The sequence below is a fragment of the Nicotiana tabacum genome, chromosome 6, assembly GCF_000715075.1.
Source record: "Nicotiana tabacum cultivar K326 chromosome 6, ASM71507v2, whole genome shotgun sequence".
Lineage (NCBI taxonomy): Eukaryota > Viridiplantae > Streptophyta > Magnoliopsida > Solanales > Solanaceae > Nicotiana > Nicotiana tabacum.
In genome coordinates, this window is record NC_134085.1 from 88,224,757 (window position 1) to 88,232,843 (window position 8,087).

The 8,087-nt window shown below is 37.4% G+C and overlaps 1 long non-coding RNA gene across 2 annotated transcripts; it reads left to right on the forward strand.

The window, feature by feature from the left end:
- Positions 1-4,386: 4,386 nt before the first annotated feature.
- Positions 4,387-6,997, forward strand: LOC107829748 (uncharacterized). 2 transcript variants are annotated; one of them, XR_001658008.2, is made up of 3 exons: positions 4,399-4,749; positions 4,959-5,022; positions 6,204-6,997. It is a non-coding gene; the product is annotated as an uncharacterized LOC107829748 (long non-coding RNA). The 2 variants fall into 2 exon arrangements; XR_001658006.2 differs by having other exon boundaries at positions 4,387-4,749; positions 4,959-6,997.
- Positions 6,998-8,087: the final 1,090 nt, after the last annotated feature.

Genomic DNA, 8,087 nt, shown 5'->3' on the forward strand with positions numbered 1-8,087 from the left:
TGCTTTAAGGAACATTCAAGATTAAGGCAATATTTTTTCAATTTTTTATCATGTAGTGATCTTAATTTTTATCGCTAAATAGAAAACCAAAAATATTTTCATATGCTTCGAATTGTTCAAATCTATTTTGAAATAGCTTTGTCTACTATGTATAAAGTAATCAACTCCAAAGGACTGTTCGAAAGATTTTATTGTTAATATTCTCATCAAATTGTTACTTCCTATATATCACACGTTTCTCACGAAATTCAGATTCGATATTTATTTCAAGTACAATTTTCTTGATAGAAATCATAGCAGATGCAAATCTCTCTTCTCTATACTTGTTAAAGAAAGAAATCAAATTTTTCCACTTCAGAGAACCTTTTCTAAAACTTATACATAGCTTATTAGGTGCAACAAAAAATGAGGCCCCTATAAATGTGGGGCCTAAAGCAGTTGTTTTACTTGATTTATGAAAGGGTCGTCCCTGCCAATACAATGAATAGAAAACAAAAAATATATATATGCTTTGACTTTAGACGAGAGTTCATTAGAGCTAAGTATCTGATTTGAGAACAGATTGAAGGGGTAATAAATGAACAGAAAGGAGGCGTAAAGTTGAATCAATCTGAAACTTCCTTAAGGTCGTCTCCTAACATGTGCGAAGCCCAAACTATGGCGACTGCATCTCCAACTGTTCAGTACCCCTTAGTCTAAACCTTTGCCGCTTTATCATTTATACAATATTGATTATTCAAAAATCATGATAATAATGCATAATTAAATATGGGCCGTCCTATTGAATTTTGTATTTCCCGAGAAGGTTTGTAGTTGTTTCTCCCCAAAGATTGCTTAAAGAACAATCAAATATCCCATAATTTCCTTCCTCGGGATCGTTTATTTCTTAGAATAGTAGAGATAATTCAGGTTCGAAGTGGCAAAAACGACGCGTTTATGCAGCAAGTGGAGTACAAGAGAATTGAATAAATCAAATATGCAGGGCATTTTCGGGTAAAACTAATAGTCTGAACCAACTGAATATTCTTAGGTTATTGGTATCGAGTTATTGGATTAGTGGTTCAGTAACAATTTAGTATTATTTAGCTATTGGATTATCGATTCGGGATTTGATTTGTTCAATTTTATCAATAATTTAACAGATAACCCAATAAGCTTTACTAAAATTACAATTTTACCTTAGATATATAACGCCAAGACCTTCAGAGATTAGTATATGTGGTTATTACGTGTAAGTTGGCTGAAGAGTAGGCAGAGATGCTTACAACAACAACAACAAAAAAAAAACTCAATTGAATCCCACAAGTGGGGTTTGGGGACAGTAGTATGTACACAAACCTTATCCTTATCTTGCGATGGTAGAGAGGCTATTTCTGGTAGGCCCTCGGCTCAAAAGAAAGATGAAAAACAGAACAACAAATAGTAATAGAAATCTATGACTATGAAAATATAAGATTAACACTAGTACTACTGGTATGGATAAGAAAAACGCTCGACTATTTAACCTTCTACTATAATCCTCGACCTCCACGCCCTCTTATAAAAGGTCATGTCCTCGGTGAGCTGAAGCATCACCATATCTTGCCTAGTCACGTCTCAACAATATTTATTTGGTCTACCTCTACCTCTCCTAAGAACCACCAAAGCCAACCTCTCGCACTTCGTCACTGGGGTATTAGGACCGAAAAAGGTTAGGTGTCATGCGGAAGCTAGCAGAGCAAACCTTGAACAACGATAAATCATGCAACAAAGAGAGATATACCAAATTTACTATATAAAAAAGAGTACAAAATATCGAGAGAACAACCTCACGAAGAGGTAAACACAAGTGACACACTAACACTTATCCTGTAAAGTTCTCCCGCTAAACACGACTCTCAAACCCCATATGGCTATATTGTAAATGCTACTGAATGAGAAGGTCGGATCTTCAATATATAGAACTCCAAACCTTTTCCTACAAGAAAAGGGACTATCCAAATATGGAAGAATTATATTTTCCTTCTAGGAAAAGAAAAACCCAATTATGGTAAATATGTTGTCATTTCCTTCATGAGATAGGAAAACCAATTATGGTAAGAAAATCTGGACAAACACCTACCAATTCTCCCACTTGGCCTGAATTTTCTGATAAAATAAACTTGATCCACCTTCCTTACATATCCTTCAACATGTTGCATCTCCAAATCTCCACCACAAAGTTTGTCTCAACGTGCGTACCTCGCCGGTCAAATTTCTCAGACAAAAATTATGATTATCATCAAATAGGTTGCGGCTAGAACTAAACTCGCCAAGATGAACCTGTCTTGAACCTCGCTCTGATACCACTTGTTAGGACTAAAAAAAGGTCAGGTGTCATGCGGAAGCTAGCAGAGCAAACCTTGAACAACAATAAATCATACAACAAAGAGAAATATACCAAAGGAGACACAAACATGTAACGTGGTTCGATCAATTGATCTACATCCACAACGGAGATGAGCAGTCCACTATATAAAAAAGAGTAAAAAAATATCGAGAGAACAACCTTACGAAGAGGCAAACACAAGTGACACACTAACACTTGTCCTGTAAAGTTCTCCTCCTAAACACGACTCTCAAACCCCATATGGTTACATTGTGAATGCTACAGAATGAGAAGGACGGATCTTCAATTTATAGAACTCCAAACCTTTTTCTACAAGAAAAGAGACTAGCCAAATATGGAAGAATTATATTTTGCTTCTAGGAAAATAAAAACTCAATTATGATAAATATATTGTCCTTTCCTTCATGAGATAGGAAAACCAATTATGATAAGAAAATCTGGACAAACACCTAACATAGGGTATATGTGCTTCTCCTCTTTACATGCCCAAATCATCTTAACATTGCTTCTCGCATCTTGCCCTCCACAAGGGTCACGCCCATATTGTCCCAAATAACTTCATCCTTAATCTCATCTATCCTGGTATGCTCGAACATCCATCTCAATATTCTCATCTCTATTGCATTCATCTTATGGATATGAGAGTTCTTGACTGGCCAAACTCAGCCCCATACAACATGGACGATCTAACCACCACTCTATATAACTTACCTTTAAGTTTTGGTGGCACATTCTTATCACATAAAATACCAAAAGCGAGCCTTTATTTCATCAATCTCGCTCCAATATAATGCATGACATCCTCGTCTATCTTCCTATCTCCTGAATAATTGACCCAAGGTACTTGAAACTTCCTCTCTTGGGGATGAATTGTGAGTCAAGCCTCACATCCATGTCTACTTTATTAGTCACATCACTGAACTTGCACTCTAAGTATTTTATCTTGGTCCTTCTTAACTTGAAACCTTTAGACTCCAAGGTCTTCATCCAAACATCCAACCTCGCATTAACACCACCTCACGTCTCATCAATTAGTACAATGTCATTTGCAAATAACATGCACCATGGCACCTCCCCTTGAATGTGACGCATTAGTGCATTTATTGCCAAGGCAAATAAAAATAGGCTGATAGATGATCCTTGGTGCAACCCCATCACAACTGAAAAATTTTCTGATTCTCCTCCTACTGACCTCACCTGAGTCTTAGCTCCATCATACATGTCCTTAATCCTCGTAATGTATGCAATAACACCTCTAACCTCTAAACATCTCCACATAACCTCCCTCGAAACTTTGTTGTATGCCTTTTCTAAGTCGATAAACATCATATGTAAGTCCCTCTTCCTCTCCCTGTACTGCTCCATCAATCCCCGAACAAGGTGAATAGCTTTCTTAGTTGAATGCCCTGGCATGAATCCAAACTTGTTCTCGAAAATAGACATACTACTCCTCACCCTCAACCCCACCATCATCTCCCAAACTCTCATAGTATGACTTAGCAGCTGATACCTCTTATAGTTATTATAGTTTTTTATATCACCATTGTTCTTATAAAAAAGGATCATCGTATTCCAAACTCCATTCCTCAGGCATCTTCTCCTTCCTAAAAATGATACTGAATAATCCAGTGAGCCACTCCAAGCCTGCCTGCTTGCATTGCCCGCGTTTTTCCAAAATTCCATCAGAACTTTATCTGGCCATATCGCTCTTCCCCTGCTCATCCTCGGAATAACCCTCTCGATCTCCTCAACTCTTATACGCCTACAATACTCAATGTTTTCACGACTCTCAGAGTGCTCCAAATTACCCAATACAATGTCTATGTTCCTTTATTATTTCATGTGTTTATGGAAGTATCTCTGCCATCTTCGTCGAATATGTTCCTATTCCATCAAATTTGTAACACTTTTAGTTTCTATTCTTCTTCGGGACCACCACAATATTGGCTAACCAGTTCGGATATTTGACCCTCCAAATTGACCTAACCTTTAGCAATTTGGAGACTTCATCTTCAATTAATTTATTTCGAAGTGATATGAATTCCTTATCAGTTTGACCAGAAAATAATAATGGTCCATGTTGAGTTTATGACATTACTTCTAATGGTATACCTTTCATGTCAGCATGGGACCAGAAAAATAATTTGCTTTAGCTCGTAAAAGTTCAATAAGTTTACCTTTGATTTGGGGTTGAGTCTCAAGCCCATATAAACCTTTTTTCCAGAAAATAATGAAGAGGATGGTTGCATCTAAATCTTTTCTATCTGACTTGGTGACATTTGGTTCTTCGAGATTTGTTGATCGTATCCGGACCCTCTGGGACCCCTTGTTCAGCTACGTCTGAACTTTTGTTCTGTTGAAATAGTTGAGGGTTCAATAAGGTTTGGTGACTCCTGCTACTTTAATTTCTATTCAGTATTCCCATTTTGGCAAGTTTGTAAGAGTCATTGAGTTGTATTATCAGGCTACTCTTTGCTCTCCTTTAATTTCCCTAATTCTTTACTTATATGAGAATTTTATTACCTGGTATAACATAGATGGTACTGCATCCATATAGTGAATCCATGATCTTCCCGTGATGATATTACAGGCCATCTCTCCAGCTATCACCTGGAATGGGTATCGTTGATTACACCTTTTGGGAAGGTTGCAAGGTAATTTTCCTGTGCATTATTTTGTTATAGTTGTTGAATCCCAAAAAGTAGAGGCACCTTCGGAACGATCTTTTTCATTAGATAAATCTCTACGACACGTAATTGGCTTACATTTATGGAGCAACGTGGGTCAATAAAAATACATTTAACATCAGCATTCAAAACTTTTAATATGATTACCAGTGCATCATGATGCAGAAATATTAGGCCATCTGTATCCTCATCGCCAAAAGTAATTTTATCCCTGATTAATATTTTTGTGCTCCATTTTTCATGTGTGATTGACACATTGGAATACTTTTTAGCAGTTGCGTATGTGGCGCCGCTTACCTTTGCTCATTAGGAGATGACATAAATTGTGCGTTTGAGCGATAGAGCTAGGGGTGGCTCTTCATATTTTTGATTCTTAAAGAAGGTTTGATTCCCCTTATCGATTAATAGTTCCTTGAGATATTCCTTCTTGATGAGATATGCCAGATCATGCTATAAAGCCTTACAATTTACGGTCTTATGTCGGTCATAATTGTGATTGTCACACCAAAATTCATGACTCTTTTTTTCTAGAATCTGTTCTCATATCTTTGGGCCATATAACTTTGTCTCCTACTTCTCTCGTTGCAACTACTAGCTCGAAAGGGCTAACACTAAAGTTGTAATTAACAAGATTTGGCACAATTGCTCATTTACTTTCTCGTGACGATACAACATTATTCTTTTGGTTAGTACCTCTATTATCCCGGCCTATTTCCAATCTCGGCTCATCTCAGATTCTTGCCAAGAACTACTAACTCTTTGAATTTCTTCGATCAGACTCTACTCTCTATGTGTTGTCTCTGATTGATCATTGTAGTATTGTCTCCCTATCCTACTGTTAGATTTGACTGGTAGCGGATTATCTTCTTTCCTGTCAGAGTTTGGTACTATATTGATAATATACGTCTCTCCAGTCCATTGTGGAGAATTCTTGGAGGCTGCCCTTTAACATCCTAGTAGCCTCCAAACTGATTTCATTCACATTATTGGCAAAAGTCAACACAACCTAGTTATGACTCTATTAACAACATCATTATTTTGAAATTAGTCTAAAGTCTCAGAGTATCTCTGTGCATCTTTGCTGAATTTTGAAGATATATTTGATCCACTTTCTTACTTTTTGGGCTTTGGTGTGTGCCTTAATGCAGGAATCTACAAGTTCTACAAAAGAACAAATTTAGTTTTCAAGCAAGAGTGAATACTGGGTTAATGCTCCCTTTGTGAGCATTTCTCCAAACACTTCGACCAGCACCGACTTGATTTTTTATTTTGTCAAGTCATTTCCTTTGATTTCACTAGTGTAGGTCATGACATGATTCCGAGGAGCTGAAGTCCCATCAAATTTGGCAAGCATTAGCATCCTGAACTTCTTGGGTATAGGCAGGGAAGCAGGTCACGACTTTCAAGGTTGTTGAGAGTATCTTTCTATATTTATCCCTTTGAGCGTTGGGTGGAGCCCCCAGTATTCTTCAATCCCTTGTTCTGCTCTTTGATCTGTTTCAACAAAGCTTCCTGCAAAGACAAAATAAAACATTACAGTTCTAAAGTACTAGTGGTACCGATACCTTGTCCAGTGTTACCGGTTCCCACACCTCTAGACCACAATTCTTTGGTAACTTTGGAACTCTGTAGTGCGTCATTTGTTGTTCCTTTATCCAGTTCTACCGTTAGAGATGCAGGTGATCCTGTGTTTCATGTTCCTAGCTAGAGCCAATATTACCACACTGATCTACTTGTTCCAAGCATGTTGTTGAATTTACCTAAGTCCAATTGAATCCTTTCATCCTCTTCATTTGCAGTTCTTTGGGTTGGTGTTAATGTTGATTTCGTTGGGATTGATATGAATTTTGTGATGATGATAACCTACTTTTATTTTCAGCCATGATGTGTCACAAACAATAAAGAGAAAATCAATCAAAGGATCAGAAAAACTTTGGAATAATTATGCAGTTGCTTGGGCCCCACGATGGGCGCAAACTATTTAACCTAAAATCTATTTCATAGGCTAAGCAATATAACTTATATTTTTATGCCACAACCAATTAAACCAAAATATCTGTCACGACCCAAACTGATGGGTCGCGACGGGTGCCGGAGTCCTACTTGTCAAACACCCCTAAACATGTGTCTAAGCTATAAACCTGAATAATATTTGTTGAATTACGAGAATAATGTACATAAAAGAAATCTACCCAAAAAGGCATACATACATGTATGTACAACATACGTAGGGCGAGCCGACAAGGCTACTATAGACAACTATAAATCTCAAAACTGGAAGCCGGCAAGGCGACATACTATCCAACTAGACATACTGTCTACAGACCTCTAATAGAAATATAACTATATAAAGACGGGACTGAGCCACGTCATACCCCTATATATACAAATGTATCGTACCAAAATTAAAAATAGCTCCGGATTAAGTAGAGCACGCCAACTCTCGCTGATCAGGGATCCTAAGAAGGAGGACCGTCAGCTTGCCTACCTGCACCTGCGGGCATGAAACGCAAGCCCCGTGAAATAGGGCGTCAGTACGAAAAATGTACTGAGTATGTAAGGCATGAAAATTAGTACATAAAAGACATAGATGAAACATGGAATACAGAAACACATCTTTAAATCTGAATAACTTTGTAAATTCTGAAACGTTTATAATGTCATGTGTGTGCGTATAAATGTCATGTCATGCATAGGTATGGGTGTACATAATATCATCAAGCTGATAAGGGCATCCCATCATATCGTCTCGGCCACTGTGGGCAACATCATCAACATATACCAGCTGATCAGGTGGTGGTGCGTATATAACGCCGTAACCTTTTCCCATATCCCATATACATATATTTACATATATACGCGTATATAACGCCATCTGGTCACGGGTCAATGCACATGTATAATTGAGTGAAATACATTAAAAATACGTAATAATCTCAATATTCCTTCCGAATAAACTTCTTCAACTGTGTACTATTTTGAGACCCATGAATAGAAGATAGTAAAAATATTCTCATGGGGAATCAAGAATA